General features: G+C 37.1%; 1 protein-coding gene and 2 long non-coding RNA genes across 10 annotated transcripts in view; 1 reads left to right on the top strand and 2 right to left on the bottom strand.

The window, feature by feature from the left end:
* The window catches only part of LOC100742188, a 399,729-nt gene that overhangs the window by 26,603 nt on the left and 355,261 nt on the right, over positions 1-17,865 (top strand). The gene's annotated exons all lie outside the window — the stretch shown is intronic.
* LOC117151863 lies at positions 6,486-7,012 on the bottom strand. Its single transcript, XR_004462010.1, has 2 exons — positions 6,934-7,012; positions 6,486-6,566 (listed from the first exon to the last, which is right to left on the bottom strand). It is a non-coding gene; the product is annotated as an uncharacterized LOC117151863 (long non-coding RNA).
* Positions 7,045-7,500, bottom strand: LOC117151862. Its single transcript, XR_004462009.1, has 3 exons — positions 7,368-7,500; positions 7,192-7,270; positions 7,045-7,130 (listed from the first exon to the last, which is right to left on the bottom strand). It is a non-coding gene; the product is annotated as an uncharacterized LOC117151862 (long non-coding RNA).

Here is a 17,865-nt window from a genome sequence, read left to right as displayed (position 1 = left end):
AATTTACTCTCGTATCGAAGACTCGTCTCTCGTTATATCGATACTTGTCTCGCCATACTTAAGTAAGATACTCGACGAAATATTAAATCGTTTTCTCCGTTATCATCGTGAAACATATACATGAGAAATCGAGTGGGTGGATCTCGAAGTGAAACTCTGTGTTTAACCAGGCGGAACACCCTTTGCCACTGCGAAGTTCCCAGCAGTTAAGACCTGTTCCGAATTTATAAGAACACGGTCGACGCAAGTTTCTCGACCGTGAATTCAGATAAGATCGGGTCAATTCGTTAATATCAGCGAGTGTTATTCGAACAACGACGAGAAGTCGAACGTTGTAACATAGATAGGGGAATGTTGATGCAAAGTTTCCGCATGTAAGAGTCGGTTGTTTCTGGAGATATCATCTTTTTCCCATCAGGGTCTGCGGCGGAAAGTTTAAAGTCCGTTCTGGCGGAAGTGGTTAGACACCGAAACCACTTCCGGGCAGAAGAGACAATCAGCTTTCAGGACGGTTCCCCTGTATTTTAAGAGCAGTCTACCGATGAAAACCGAACCGGGAAGCAAGGCGGAAAGGAAGTTGCACACAGTTGCCGCACTGATATTGATTTCTTTCCATTGAACGTGCACAATAGCTTATCTTTGCTGGGATTAAAGAAGTTGCGCTGCTTCGAGTCTAATGATATGTCCTCGATATGTTCGTTGTATCTTTTAATTTCCCTCTACATCTCTTTCCTTTCTCGTTTCTTCTTTTGCTCCTTTTCCTTTTTCGTCTTTTTGAAAGTTGTCATGGAACCGTGGAAAAGTTGTTCGAGAAGAGAAGGATTCACGATGGGTTGGCAGGGCGACGCGTTTAACCTTGAAACGTCGCCTTTTAAAATCTCCAGTGGATCTTTTAGACCCACTCGACCGCGCGGGATCTTTTTAAAATTTGAATTCGAGCGACAACTCTTTACGATCTCGAGGCGCCGTCGATTCGCGTTCTTTTTTCGATATTCATGCGAGCAAATGCCCGCCACGGGATGCTCTCAGGATATTAAAAAGAGACGCTACAATCGCATCGGGCTTCCGCCACGCTCTGTCGTATTAATTTAACATGCCACGGACATATCTCCTTCTGGCCTCAGTCGCGTTGCTTATCATAACCATTAACCTGTTTTCATGGCGTATAAATTACAGCTTAAAAGCTTTCGCAGCTTTCTGCGAAATTTCGTAATATATCTAGTCGTTTTCGTTTTAAACGATGTTCTGGGAAAATTGAATTAAACGATGATAGTTTGGTGTAAAAACAGGACTCCGACGTCGCTGATGTTTATTGGTAAAAATAATCGGTAATGGTTATTCCCGACGAAAATCATTTAAACTAAAACACTAACTCCTATATTATGTAATAAGTTTTATAATTTAGGTCATAACTGTTATATGATCAGCAAAGATATCCTTAATCAATAATTATCACGATTATGGTTCGTGTCTACAAATTAGCGTAAACCTCAATTTCCCATAGCAGCCGTGTACTTATGAGATCGTAGATGGAGTATATCTTAGAGTCTGTTAGTTGGTGGTATATTGGCACGATCGTTTAGAAACACCTCGTTGAACCAGCACTTTCCTCGTTTGCTCTGTCAGATTTTTCTGTTATTAGCGAGATACTTTACGAACGTGTAGCCGATACTTATTAATTTTCACGCGGCTCGCGGATCGGGCCTCGCTCCAGTGCATCGCCATTAAGCGCAACATCCTAGGAGAAAGATTATAGGCGAACGTTTTATGAATAGCTCGATAAATCTTGCCCCTTGATACCGTTGCGACCGGTTATGCGTTGCTTTTAAATACTCGCTTAACGCTCGTGACGATTTATTACGAGATTATCATTCCGACCAATTCGCGTATTACACTATACTCTCGGAGAAGAATGATCATACGATTTCAGCAATTGTTCACGTTGTCAGAATTTTTGCCGCGTTTGTCGTTCGACAACAGTCGATGTGCGAGTGCAAGAGATTTGGTCTCGTTTACCTGATTGCTTTCTTCGTTATACGAGATTATACTATAATGCCATTCGCGTGACTTATCTTTATGATTGATCGTGAAAGAAGGTGTGTCTATGAGGGAAGTTTGAATTCTCATCCAAAGCCATCATCTGTAGATGACATTTAGGATAAAAAGATCGTTAGGTAATTATAGATTTTAAACGAGGCACTTCAAATTTTTTCACGGACGGTTGACCATGTTTTAAGAAAACACAGCGTAATTTTGATGTAACTATCTCAATTACTAATTACGTTATTAAACTATCCGCGTGATGTCAAAGACATTTTCAATGGGCCTATGTTTAACATTTCAAGCGATGCATCCTTTTCCGTAAATGTCGGGAACACGTTTTTACAGAAATTTTCACGCGTTCTTAATAATAAAAAAACACGACTATTTAAAAAATGACCAAAGGCATCGTAGCAAAATTAATAATTATACAAAGGAAGGATTTCTCGATCGATCCTTCGTTATTACGCTTTTAAGCGATGATTTTAAACGGGAAGGAGCATTGGCAAAGATGGCATTAGGTCGTTATAAATTCAACGATAAAGTCATGGTTGAACGTTTAACTATCTTGTCAACGTCTGTCTCCATGGGAGTTGACGAGATCGCACTGAAACCATTATATGCCTCTCATTATACGCTCTTAGGTTCCATTGTACATCTCAGTTGCAATTCGGTGCAGTCCCTCGAGGCAGGTTTTGGAGGTCAGTCTATTCTTACCTACCTCTATTCGCCTCTTCCGTCTACCGAAATACGATCCTCTAAGCATTGCCGCGAGCCCGAGGTGAATCGTTAGAGCATCATAATTTGCACAGTTGTCTTCTGTCGTCCGGAAGATAGAGATTTTCCGAGACTGAACAGACAAAATCATACTTATGACGTGCTAAAACCCATCGTTGAGTTTTATTAGCTAATTTGGCACAATAGGCACAGCTAAAGTAGCAAAGATTAGTCTCTCAAGTATAACAGTTTTGAATACATAGTGGCGCCATGTAGAGCAGAGTTTAAAGAGTTCGAATTCGAATCTGTTTTGGATTCGTTGTTGGAAATATTATATTAAGCCGCGTAAAGGTCATACTCCTCAGAATGATAATTTTGTGCATTTCACCTCTTGTATCTCATATCGGATACAAATGTAATAATCTTAAGGATACATATTCAAATCTTATCGAATTACATGCCTTAGTTTTTTTTACAAAATTCTAGTTCAAAATCGCGCAGTAACAAATATCTTGGTTTTAGTTTTACGCTTTCGCGATTCCTTACTCTCTGTGGAGTAAAATAGCGTTTCACCTACTTACGACCTTATAATCAGATCCTGTACTCGCACTCGGTAGGAATGAAAATGTATTTAATTCAGAGCAGCCTCTATATCAGAAATTATTTGCTTTTGAAAAGATCGATCGCCTTGTCACAAACCAGTCGAGCAAGTTTGAAAAATACAGAAATAATCCTTGTTACCGACAGAGAAGAATGATATCGTTGTCGAGTGCGCGGATCGATTCGAATTCGAGTCCCGTGTGGAAACGAAGCGTTAAGGAGGTTGTGGTATAACGTGGCTGTTTGCGGAGAACACGGGATCGTTTGTATGTAGCCCCATTTGCCATTCGGCGAATAAACGAAGGACAGGGCCAGCATGTTTGACACAGGAAGGTAGTTGCCTGTGCGCGACACTCCTGTATGCCGAATAAATAAGACTCCACCCCAAGGGCGCTGCTTTGTTGAATTTTCCGAGTGCCCCATTAGTTTACGACATTGGACAACGAAACGACTACGGAAGAAATGATTTTAAAAGAACCTCGAGAAAACCTTGAAGGAAATGTGAACGAGACAGGGTTCTTTTGGACGATCAGAAAGGAGAAAGCACCAAGTCATCTATTAAGTAGAAATCATGACAGAAGTAACGTGATTTCTTTTCATAACGATAAGTACATCAGGCGAAAAACCAGCAATTATTTGTCGGTAATTAATACATTAAGAACTACTGTTAATATGATGTCTTTCAGGATTAGGACAGATAGGTTAATTATTATTAGTATCAATGATTCTGAAGAAATAATAATTCACGAAGCATATAATATTCGAAAGAACATTCTCCTAATTTTTATTTTTGACTTAATTTTTAGAAACTTGCGATTTTTTAGTTTCAAATTTTCATAAAATTACCGATTGCAAATGTGTCAATTAACGTTGATTAGTAGTGTATTTTCTCTCATTTCTATATTTATTTACTATGTTTCTTCAGATATTTTACTCCACATTTATAAATTCTTACAATTCCACGCTTAAATTCTTGACTTCTATTGCTTCGAAAATTCAACTCTCAGAGAAGCATCGTTTTTTGTAAAACGACTTAATATTTTGTTTTAATTGATTTACTTCTTTCAGTTTATTTCATTCCACTGCATTTGTTGATTATGGTTTTGTCGACCACATGTAATTCAATAACAATAGCGTTGCGTTTATGTCCGATGCAATAACTGTGTTATATTGTGACACACGAACGTAGAATGCGAGATGGAATAGCATCCGATCTTTTCCTGGAACAAACGACGACAGTTTCTTCTCAGGTAAACCACGAGAACTCGTATCTTTGAAGATTAGAAGCATGGAAAACATGCACGTTTGTATTCCGTCGAGCTGTGCGTGAATTTCTTCATTCAGGTACCAAGAACTTCGTAATTATGGGAAACAGGTAAACGTATTTTCTTTACGACGACATCCAAACAAATAACGCTATCTGACCGGTTTTTCTCGTTCTAATCTTGAATTCATTTTTATCATTGCTTGTTTTAATTACTTAATGATAGCGTTTTTCATCTTTCTTCGTTTAAATATATTCTCAACTTATAGAACGTATACGTATGCAACATCGTTTATGGCTGATAACAATATAAAAAATATTTTGTCTGTAAAAAGGTAGACAGTTTCCTAGAAACGTAATAGTTTCTTTTAAAGAAAATCCACGCTGTTAATGTTGCAAAGGTTTTTTACTACATGTTCTCTCAGCGATCTCATCTTTTAGTAATCTCATCTCTTAGTATCAGGATTGATATATCTAATGCAACGTTCCTTCAATTTCCTGCTTATGTTCGGCTCATTTCCTTCAGGTATATAACGTTCTATGGAATCGTTTTCAACATGTATGGAATAAGACTACTCATACGTATGAAACATACCTACATACCATGTGTATGTATCTATCTGCATGTTACATATAACAGGTTATGTTTCATTTTCCGCATTTATGACATATATATATATAAGTGTATTTTCTCTCATTTCTATATTTATTTACTATGTTTCTTCAGATATTTTACTCCACATTTATAAATTCTTACAATTCCACGCTTAAATTCTTGACTTCTATTGCTTCGAAAATTCAACTCTCAGAGAAGCATCGTTTTTTGTAAAACGACTTAATATTTTGTTTTAATTGATTTACTTCTTTCAGTTTATTTCATTCCACTGCATTTGTTGATTATGGTTTTGTCGACCACATGTAATTCAATAACAATAGCGTTGCGTTTATGTCCGATGCAATAACTGTGTTATATTGTGACACACGAACGTAGAATGCGAGATGGAATAGCATCCGATCTTTTCCTGGAACAAACGACGACAGTTTCTTCTCAGGTAAACCACGAGAACTCGTATCTTTGAAGATTAGAAGCATGGAAAACATGCACGTTTGTATTCCGTCGAGCTGTGCGTGAATTTCTTCATTCAGGTACCAAGAACTTCGTAATTATGGGAAACAGGTAAACGTATTTTCTTTACGACGACATCCAAACAAATAACGCTATCTGACCGGTTTTTCTCGTTCTAATCTTGAATTCATTTTTATCATTGCTTGTTTTAATTACTTAATGATAGCGTTTTTCATCTTTCTTCGTTTAAATATATTCTCAACTTATAGAACGTATACGTATGCAACATCGTTTATGGCTGATAACAATATAAAAAATATTTTGTCTGTAAAAAGGTAGACAGTTTCCTAGAAACGTAATAGTTTCTTTTAAAGAAAATCCACGCTGTTAATGTTGCAAAGGTTTTTTACTACATGTTCTCTCAGCGATCTCATCTTTTAGTAATCTCATCTCTTAGTATCAGGATTGATATATCTAATGCAACGTTCCTTCAATTTCCTGCTTATGTTCGGCTCATTTCCTTCAGGTATATAACGTTCTATGGAATCGTTTTCAACATGTATGGAATAAGACTACTCATACGTATGAAACATACCTACATACCATGTGTATGTATCTATCTGCATGTTACATATAACAGGTTATGTTTCATTTTCCGCATTTATGACATATATATATATATATTATATATATTATATATATATTATATATATATTATATATATATTATAATATATAATATATATAATATATATAATATATATATAATATATAATATATATATATATTCGGATTATACAAGCCCCAAAACGTATCAGACTAAAGAATACACTTCCATATTTGAAAAGAATTGCATTTAAAGCAAAAGTAATACTCGTACCTTGAAAGATAAGAAACCAGATATATTATCATCTTTTATTATTTTATTTGTGATCCATACCTTTCGGTTTTGGATGGCTTTTGGTTACGTCTGTATTTACAATATTTTATCTTATATAATACTCTCACCATAAATTATACCTTCCTATCCTTATAGTCTTACTAAATTAGGATTAGAACCAATAGAAGCAAACTTAACATAGACTTTATCGATTTTTCTGGAATTTAATACTGCGAACTGAAGCTATTACGAGCTTTCGGCTGAAGTTTTTACACAAAAGATTTCGAATTTACATGGCCAAGTTTAAATTACACTTTGAAATTACCTCTTAACTTTTCTAAAGTGCATATTTGTGAAAGATTCTTACCTATCTTGTCTAGATTCCTTCTCTCGAGATACCTCTGGAATCTTCAGAGCTTTATAACCAGCGTTGAATCGGCTTAGTCAATCTTACGTACACTTGCAAGCCTTGTTTCTTGTCTACCTTTTTCTCGAAATACTTCATAAAATTATAAATATATTTTTAACCTATCTAATCTAGCTTCTTTCTTCCACGAAATACTCCTGAAATGTCAGATAGCTTTTTGTTCAGCTTCGAACTTATTTAGTCAAGCTTGATCTGTACCTCTTAGATTTCTCAAAATATAACACTCGATAAAAGATTCCAATCTGTCTTATCTAGATTTTCTCTTTTCGAGATGCTTCTAAAACATTCTAAACGTCATTTACCTGCAAATTTATTTAATCGAGTTTAAGCTGTATCTCTCCAATTTCTCAAAGTACTTGATCAAAAATTCGAACCTGTTCCTTCTACACATTTCATCAAAGTACTCTCGAAATATTGAAAATCTCATATCCAGGAAGATCTCAAGCTATTTACAGCATATTTGATCCAACGATATACTTGATCCTTAGACATTTCGTGCTCCATCGTAGTAAGAGAACAGAGTTTGCCACAGCGGGTTTTGGCATTTGCCTGTTACGGTGACGCAGTCGAGTTCCTGACCGAATCTGAATGTCGCCAGTTGGAGGTTTATTGATTGAAGAAGCTCGGCGTGCCCCACCCTGTCCTCTACTGGCGAATATAGTTCAGCAGCTCGCCCTCGGCATTACTGACCTACTACCACACGAGCAGCATTCGCAAGGTGAGGGTTGTCTTCAACGAGGACATTCGAACTGAAGAGAGCCGTTTCAGAGGCGGCTCCCCCTCTCTATTCTAATACAGTTCTGCTGCTTTGTGATTTTCAATGCGAGTAGTTTCGACCTTTCGGCAAGAATTTCCGAAGGGACATTCGCCGAGGAAAACAGCTCGGAAAGTTTCACGCGCAGCTTGTGAATGATTTTTCCAGGAGAAACGAACAGAGAGACACGTTGCCTGGAAGACTTTCGAGGTGTAAATCTAGGTGAAGGAATCGGTTTGAAAGATGGACTTTGGCAAGTACGGCAGGTAATAGAACGAATACCAGAATGGAAGTTCTATTTCGTATGTCTCTGATGCTTTCTTTCGATCTTGATTTTATTTTGTATTTTCAAGTCTGTGAAATCATCGTTTCCATCTTGAGAAGAACGGTGACGTTTCTGCGAAAATAGAATTTGATGGATCGTATTATTCACTAAATTTCGTGCTGTTACCGATCACGTTAATTTTGTTGCATCTTTTGAATTATTTTCCACCTAGTCCTGTTTTTCTAGCGTTGAAAGATTTCTTCAGTTTAAGGAAAATATACGCAATAGAATCGTTATTTGTATATTTATATGATAACGAATTGAGTTATTTATCGTTTTATTAAGATACACAAAATATATTAAAGTAATGAATACAAAATCAGAATACAAGGAAAAGATACAACAAGAATTTGTATGATTTAAACAAATATATGTATTATACTTTGTGATATTAATGGGTTAAAGAAGAATAAGCTGTGGATCACGTGTATTCAATGTTACGAAGAGTTTCGATGAAAATAAAAAGATTTTCGAAAAAGATGTGGAAACATCATATTGGCACGTTTTGTATTGGCGTCACGATTTCCGGTTCGATATGGTTGAAGTAATTAAAGTAGCGATCATGCGTCCACGAATGTGAAGTTGGCAAGTGACGAGCATGTTTTTCAGAATGTTTTCTCGGTGTTTTTCCGCAATGCATATAAAGCGACTACTTCACGTCGCATGCATTAAATCCTCTAAAGAGATCAACCGCTTTCAGGGTAAATCTTTGAAAAGAGGCGTCTCGAATTTGCTTTGTGCGTGAAATGATGAAAAGTCCGCTCCCGTTGCTTACCCTTCTTGACCTCGGCCCTTTGTATTTACAAGAGATTCTCCAGCGCAATTAAAATTCTTTGAATTCCTCTGACGTGTCACGGGACATGCATATTCATTGGAAATGTTTAACAAAGAATAGAATTTTCGTTTGATTTTGATAGAAATCTATTTAAATGGAAATTTAATTGTGGTATGAAATAACGGTGTCTGATATCTGGGAATATTTTGGAAATTCAATAGTACGTTGAGATAAATAGAACTGATATCTGGATACATTGGAATTTTACATTGTATTGAATTTTATTAATTTAGCTATGTAGAATAAAATTGTAGAATACAATATACAATATCTTCATATCTTCTTTTTACGAGAGATTAAATTTCCTGTACGCTCTTCCGATATTGGATTTTCAATAAATTATAGCTCTGATTTAATAGATTATTACATTAGAATTTTATATAGATATTCAATTCTACTAAATTTATTATAATGTTTAGCAATGTAATCATAGAAAGTGACAGACCTAACTTTCGATAGAATGTAATTGTCATGTTACATTACAATCAATATGTTTCTTGAATTGTTTTATAAATATATTTAATGCATCGATGGATTATTGTAGGATGGATTGCAATACCATTGTATTAAAGTTTCGTAATAATTGCTTGATTTTTATTACTGCACGTTTATGGAAACTTTCGTTGCGGTGACTGACTTACAATCGTTTGAACGTTACGAAGAACACAATCATTTTGAGTGAACGCTGTGATAAATGTGCGTTGCGTAAGCAATAGATCCGGAACAATAGTTCCAGACATAATCTACGATCTTCTGCTTATCGTGCCTATTGCGTGTAGAATAATAATCATACCGTAAATTAGTGATAACGGAAATTACACGTAGAAAGTGTCGGACAGTACGCGACACGATGATAAATCCGCTGAAATGTTGAGATATCAGCGAATTCAACGGTCGCTAATGATCAATTTCTCGACATAAGATGTCGAATAGATAAAATTTCAGAGCCTCGAGTCTCCTTAGATTAAATTGTTAAACTTTTAAATTGCCCAGTATTCGAGTTTTTTAACTTTGCCATATTGTAATTTTTTAATCTTCAAATATTCGAGAGATTAAATATTACAATTTTTTAATTCCCAAAGTTTCGCAACTTTCAAACTTTCCAACTTTCCGACGTTAGAGCTTTTTAACTTTCAAATTCCCAAACTTCTAAATATACTAAATATACTAAATTCCACAACCATGAGAAAAATACATAGCTCCATCCGTAGCATCCTAAACTTTGCTGCCGAAGTTTGCAAGCCGAAATAAACGCGTTTCAATTCATACGGAATAATAGAAATAAAAATACGTCCTTAAACTCGAAGTACACGATCGTTTGACTCGGATTTCTTTCTTCTTTGGTCCAACTGGGATTAAAATGTGAATTATGCGCGAGTTGGTAGCTGGTGAAATTCGTGCAAAAAGGAGCATGGTCTTCCTGCGCGAGTACGAATCCGGTTTAATAGCCCAAGAGGGGGTGGTGGTCTCGAATTACTGTTTCGACGATATTTATGTCGGGGCAACGGGAATGCAAGAACAAAGGGCTCTCTGTGGTGGCTCGATCTTAATCGTTTAGGATCCTCCTGGCGGAATCGCAGCGCGCCATTAAATCGTCGCTTATTTTCTCCTCCGCTCTTTCGTTGTTCCTCTAATTACCTGCAACTGGTAATTTTTGCTCCTTAGAACTATGAATTCTCTTTGGATAGTCATGGGAACGTTTCTACGATATTTCATGTATCGACGTCAAACAGACTTGGTAGCGGAAGATTTAGAGGAGAGTTGACGAGAGTAAGACGATGAATTATGTTCCTTTGAAGTATATGCATGGGTAAGAAGACTTTACTTAAATCACGTTAACCTTCTCTAAGTTCTCGTGAACTATTGAATTCGAGTAACTTCGCTGTACCTGTATTGTCGCCTATGTAAGTATTCGCAATCTTTCAAAATATATGAATGTTATTTGGAATGAAACTTTTTAATCTAATTCTATTAATATAATTAATCCAGTCTTAATCTAATTGGCATCTAGCTGCTATATTTCAAACGATCATATACAGTTAACTCAGCCGGTAAAACGTGAATTCCTGTTTTGTCAAGGTACAAAAATCGTATTAGAATAATAAACGCATTGCGAGAATCCACCATAAAAAGAGGAGAAACAGGACATACGTTATGGAACTGTTAGGATATATCTGAATTAAAATACGTATGTGTATAATCTATTGACCATGATGAATCAGTTGGTAAAATATCGATAACGAATCAAACCTTCTCAGTCTATCTCCATGTATTTCAAATACCGTCAGGAAAATCGAAACATTTTTATTCAGACTTTTATTCAGAAAATATGAAACAAGCAAGGGCGGTAAGCGCGAGAAAAGGGAAAAAGAAACACGATCGTAATGAAAGTGGAGAACGATCCTCGACATCCTTACGCACCCCGATATCGAGGTTCCCATGGAGTGTGATCAGAGTTCTATCTTTTCCTTTTTACACGACGACGGTTCTCCATTTGCTTTCAGAATCCGACGCGAAACGTCCGTGAACCGATAAGCCGGTCCTTTTGCGGCCGACACCTTGCAGGATCGTTACTCACTTATCGTTTTTCGAGAGCGCTAAAAATTGCAGTCGCACGAGATACGCTCGAAGGTGAACAGGTGTTGACTAAAAATACCCAGACACGTACACGGAAACACACACCGTGGACTCTGGATTCGCTGTAATCCGCGAGATTAGTCGAGGAAGAATCGGCGGAAGAATTTTGGGAATTTAGAGTGGATCCTGGGCTCGTGATAAAATCGAGGTCAAAGTTCAAACGCTAAACTCGCCAGGAACTCGAACTACAAAATAAAGGTTAGCACAAGCTCGAAGGTGAGGTTGTTGAATTTGCAAGATTAAATTGTTGGAAGGAGGTTTCTTTAATGCGATCAAACCTGTTCGTTTCGTTTTACAAGTCGCTCAGAGCATCGAATTTATGTTTCTGCGCTTCGAAATTTATGTCTAAGCGTTTTCTTAGGGCAGCGAAGAAGTTTTGCTCGATTAACGGAAGCACGATAACATCGCTGGCGAACTTCACACGTGCAAGCAATTAAAGCGTTGGCAATTCTCGACTCGTAGATCGTGATCTGCTACGATCGAAAGTAGAAGAAATCGTTATCCCATTAACTAAGCGTGTGGCGTAAGGCGAGTTATCTTTATGCGTTACGTGTGTCGTTGAAAAATCTAACTCACGAATCTTACGATTAATCGAGAACATGGGAATAGTTAGTAGATGACATTAAGTACATCGAGTTTCGATGCTCTTGTTATTGAAACTAACCTGAAATGCAAGACGTTGTATCAGTGATAAAATCAATTGGACAAAACCGATGTTATAATACATAATTAGCCTACGAATAGTCAAAATTCAGATTTATATAAATTAGTTTATTTTACTAGACGAAATGAACGAAGTATAACAAACTTTTATTATACTCTTTTTTAATACTCTTATTTATTTTTTATTATATATTTATTTTTATATATTTATAGATATTTTTATTATACTCTTAACACAATGTTGATATTTGCTAAATACAGTTTGTTGAAAATTTTGGATCTTATTCGCCGAAATAAATGTATAGGAACACTCACATTACACGTAGAAATGATATTAAAATAGTTTCAGATTTATTTAATATGTGATTTACAAGATATTCGTAGATACCGATTGCACGCGTCTCAGCACTCTTTTTGTTACCATTTTCTTACCACCATGCGTACGGAACAGTTGCATTCTTTTGTTTTACGAGACGCTGCGCACGCACCTACTCCCACACACGCTCATACTCATATATGTGTGTCACTACTACGCGGCTAATCCAGTGTAGCACACAAAATTACACATATCTCAATAGAATTCAAGAGAGTAAGAACGACACGATCTGATCTCAAAATTTAAGAAAAAGGTAGTTTTGATGTGTAGCTGGTTGGAAATATATTGAATTTTAATATTGTTCGTTTGAAATATATTTTATATATTTGCAATAATTTAAAAGTGCTCAAATACACATATGCACAATAATGTATGCTACATTCAACAGCAAATAAACACAGCTTCTGTCCAAGTTCACATCGTGTATATTACATTATATGTACGTGGTTTTGATTCAGTGAACAATGCGGTGACCCGATTGGGCGACCGTTAATTGATGTCCCTTAATTAATTAATATGCAGGATGGTCCGGCGTGTAGCATTTGCTCCGAGGAACGCGTACACATAATTTCTCCTTCTGTCTGTAGAGCCGTGTTACGTTTATGGTTATATCGTGGTACACAGGTGTATCGATGCTTCTACGCGTAAAACGATTACGTTCCAGTCGTACGACTCTGAATCTTTTTTAATTTAACCGAGAATGGATGGAGCATTCGCTGAAGAGATTTCAGCGCACGGTTTTGCATCGTTGGAAAAATTGTACGCAAATTGCACTGAAATATTCTTCGTTATTCGCTTTTACGTACGTTCAATCTTACGTTATTTTATTTATGAAATTGAGGTAGGTTTTGTAATAATCCTGATCCTGGACGTCTTTTGTACAGATCTTTACCGTTTTCTTATTAGTGTGTTTTATTCTGTTTGCGGAATGTAATAAGTCTGTTAGTAACAATAATTTGTTTATACATTGTACTGTTATAGACGCCTATGCTATATCGTGGTTTATTGTACATTTATGTTAATGTTATTGTAAATTTGTAAAATGTTCTTGTAAAAAGAAAGTAATTTTCAAAATCGAGTGATATATGTAATTGTTCTATAGTTCTTCAATTTCATGCAATTTAAGGAATTTGAAGTATTTATAATATTATAATAAACTATTGCTTGATCCTCGATTGATTAATATCCAACTATTTCGCCATTGGTATATTGGTCACATTATCGTAAAGGGAAGAATCATTTTCAAAAGCATAGAAATCAAATCGTATTTTCTCATTGTCTATGCACTTTCACGAGATGGTTTGCAACCATCGGCTCGAACCTTTAGGTGACTATTTGCGAACGTTCCAGCGGATAACCCTATCGATCGCTGCAGGTTTCGCCTGGACCTATTAATACTCATTCATGTCGTGCGAAACGTTTAGTTCGACGGTAATCGGCAACACATGTTGTTAATTGCACGCGCAGCCTTTATATAATCTGCTACTGGATCGATCGTGTCAGCCTGAGATCGAAGAGGATGCGAATTTAAATGCGAGAATTAAAACGTAAACGTCGAAACGGTACAGAGTATTTGTCTACAAGCGTATTTTTCACGGGATCCTTCGTTTTTCCAGCAAAATCGATGAGCTTCGAATTTGTTTAAGCCACACCAGCGTACCGTTGAAATTTAATTAAACGCGCGTACCTTGAAGCTTTTATTTGCGCGCCGCGCTCTGCCATATTTTCCTTGGCCACGTTGCACAGGTAATTACGTTGCCCGCGCGAAATATACATATATCGTTGGCTGAAATCACAGCCGGCGAAACGCCAAATTTTCCGCGCTCTTTTGCGTTGAATCGGTCGTTCAATGCGCGAATCCTCTCGACGCTTCTCACAACGAGACTATTTCACGAGAAGGGAGAGAATCGCTCGTGGCAATTATGAAAATTTCAACGTGTTCGAGCAGCGAAGAATCGCCGGATTTCACGGGAGAACCTGCGGTAGAAAGGATATCAGCTATTCAATTCTACCCTTCGTTGACGTAGAGCATTTTTTAGCAAGTGGACGATCGAATCCTCCTGGAGGGCAGCGCGGCCGAAACACGCTGTGATATCGAGTTAGAATTTTAAATCGACCGCGTTTTTCGTTACGACGAAATCTGGATATCGTAGAATTGCTTATTAGGAAGAAATCTGTCGAATATCAAATTGTTATCGAGTATCGAATTGACGATCTAGCGAATTATAAAAGAACCATCTATAAAACGAACATTAACTTAATTAACAGTACAAGATTTTTGATCTAGCGAAGTATAGAAGATGTACGACGAAGACCATATATATGAAACAAAATTTAAGCCGCTCTAACTTGAATTATTCCTCTTAAATGAAAAAAACGTAGTTTTTTCAGAAGTTATTCGAATCTCTGATTCAGAATGAAATCTCACGGCCGTAAAGAGTTAAACTTAGATCTTATGTAGCAATTCCTATCATCTCGATGGCTAATGCATATTTCCAAATCATAAATTTAGGCATGAAATTCCTCTATCAGTGATGCCTACGTCAGCACTCAGGCTATCGAGGTGAATAATGTCGCAATTAACGACAGCCATTTGAATATCTGCAACGCAATAACGCGTCAATTTATCCACGGAAATTTAGAGGGAAACAAACGAGTTCCCATAAAAGTATCCAACGCTATGCGCGAAATATTATCAAGTTCCATCCGCGCTCGTCATAAATTCGGTTTACGGCCAGACCGCCTGCAAACTTTTCCATTGCTGCATTCAGGGTGTTATGTCGTCATCGTCGATCTTAAACGAACGAACGTAACTCGATGGAATTTCGGTGACGTTCGCTCGAATTTCTTTCGAAGATTTACGTGTCCCTGTCGATGATAGAACATTGGGGACAATACGTGTTCTCGATCCTTGCAGCGAGACGTCCGATTTTTCAAGCTTCGCGTATCTTAGAGAGAAACGAGAAGCGTGTGCTACATTCGTCTTTCGATTTTCGAGGGTAGGATTTCTACTTGAGGACGGTCAAACAATATCCTTGGGATAAAAGGATTCGCTGAAGAAGATTTTTCGCTCGCATTGCGGAGAAATGTTCTTCCTCCTGGATGAAAAATCTATTTGCCTAAGTTCTTTTTGTGCTTTCGATCGAACATACACATCCGTTTGTAGGTATTAGGGAGCTTAGAAAAAAAAAACAAGGTAAACCTTGATAAATGATCAGGAGATTATTAAACATCGCTTGGAACATTAAGCTGTAAAGAACTCATATGTCCAATATCGTAATTAGAATCTGACCGAGCGTATTTCGCTTTATCATGTTCTGTATGTCGTTGTTTTTGATAGCACCCTGTCAATAATTTAAACTGAAACGTTTCATTCATTTTTTATCTTTTCGATGTGTTTCAAATCGAACAATTATATAGCGGATAATTTATTATCTATATGCAATTCTTGCAATTCATTTTCACAATTTTCTGCTTGGCATTTTGAATCGTTATTTTGTACAAATACAAAATTCTAATCCTTAAAACTAAGAGCTAACAATTCTAGATCGTCTATTACGTTATGTACAAGTTTAGCAGGTAAACACGACTTGCTTCCATTTTGTGTTGCACAAAGTGTCGTATGGATATATTTATGAACATTTGGTATTCTTTAGATAGAACGATAATTCATGACGTTCTTAGATCTAATTAGAAATCGCGCGACAGCCGCAGTGCTACGAGATCGATGAGCAAATTAGCGGGATGCGAAAATCGAATTTGGGAATCTTGCCAATCTCGCATTTAGAATTCAAGAGCATGGCCATTCAGGTTCGCTGTGTCGATTCATAAGTATTGTAGCGGTACGAGCGTTACGTAATCGATCCACAATGCTGGTGGATATAACTAGATGTTATTTAACGATCACTATGGTTGTTATCAGATGTCGTTACCAACCTCTTGCACAATAATTCCTGGATTAATAATATCGGTAAAATGGAAAGTTACAAGTTGCTGGTTATACATCTCTTTTTTACAATGTTGCAACTTTACGTCACATGGAATAATCAAATTATTGGTCATTTGTCAGATTTATGTATAAACTTGAATGACTTTTATTACCAAAATCCAAAACTGTAACTGTAATAAAGGAGACTTTACACTTATTGGTAACTTGTGAGTTGTAGAGAATTTTTAGTAATAATATTCGTCCAATTGTACGTGCAAGAGTGTGCTGATTTTGCAGAACTCAATGATAAAAAAATAAAGAGAAAGATAGAAAAGAATGAACGAGCAAAAGCAAGCGAAATTCGAGGATATTTGTGGAATTTATTCCATTTGCAGCGCTGATCGTCGAAAATACGTTGCATAGAAATGAAATGCCACGCTTTGTTTCGATATAACGCGCGATGAAAGAGATTGATTGGGATTTTTTTGGCAGTTTTTTCGGGTTTTGTGAGATTGAACTCGCGTCGAATCAAAAGAATGCGAATTTCCTTTTCTTTTTTCCTTTTTCCATCCAACGTCGATCGTTCGTCCGGTTGATCGGAATTTTTTATGACCCTCGAACAATTTTTCTCGTAGAAGGAGGTTAACTTTTTAAACGGAGCAAAATATGTTAAAATCAATAAGTTGGAAGGGATTGTGATCGTTTAAGGATCGATACGTTGCTGTCGGGGATGAACGTGGACTTAAAAGTAAATTGCTCGGGTAGACCGATCGAACGCGGGAATCTTGCCAACCGCAGATTTAGAGGCGAGGCGAAGCGCAGCGAAATAATCGCTTAGATTCGGTGCCTACGATAGGAACTCTGTGGCAGAGCTCGTTCCTGCTTTCACAACTTGATATAATTGCAAGGAGCCTGAGTTAGGTGAAATCTCGCGATGATTAAGACCGATAGCTGGTGCAAGAATAATTGATCTCTCATGCCGGCGTTTCGTAACTTGGCACTTTGCATTGCTTTTAATTCACAAGCGCCGTCGCAAGCAGAAGAGACGCAAGGTTTCGTTGAACGCATAAATCACGATTACGGAACACTTCGAAGCTTTCAAAGGAAACGAAGACAAATAAAGATCACAAGGTAAGAGAACGACGAGCAGTTTTAAAATTCAATTGTTATCAATCCCATGCGCGAATAAAATAAAACAATAAATTGTAAAGGAGCTCGATGTCGATACTCGTACGTTGATGCAAACGAGAAATCGTTAGTTCGTCTCGTAACGATGATCCGCACGTGACACCCCCCCCCCCCCCCCCCCCCGCCCCCCCCCACCCCCCCCCCCCCCCCCTCTCCCCCCACCACC

Source organism: Bombus impatiens, unplaced genomic scaffold (assembly GCF_000188095.3).
Source record: "Bombus impatiens unplaced genomic scaffold, BIMP_2.2 scf_0487, whole genome shotgun sequence".
In the NCBI taxonomy this organism is placed as follows: Eukaryota; Metazoa; Arthropoda; class Insecta; order Hymenoptera; family Apidae; genus Bombus; species Bombus impatiens.
This window is presented reverse-complemented; position numbering and strand designations above follow the sequence as displayed.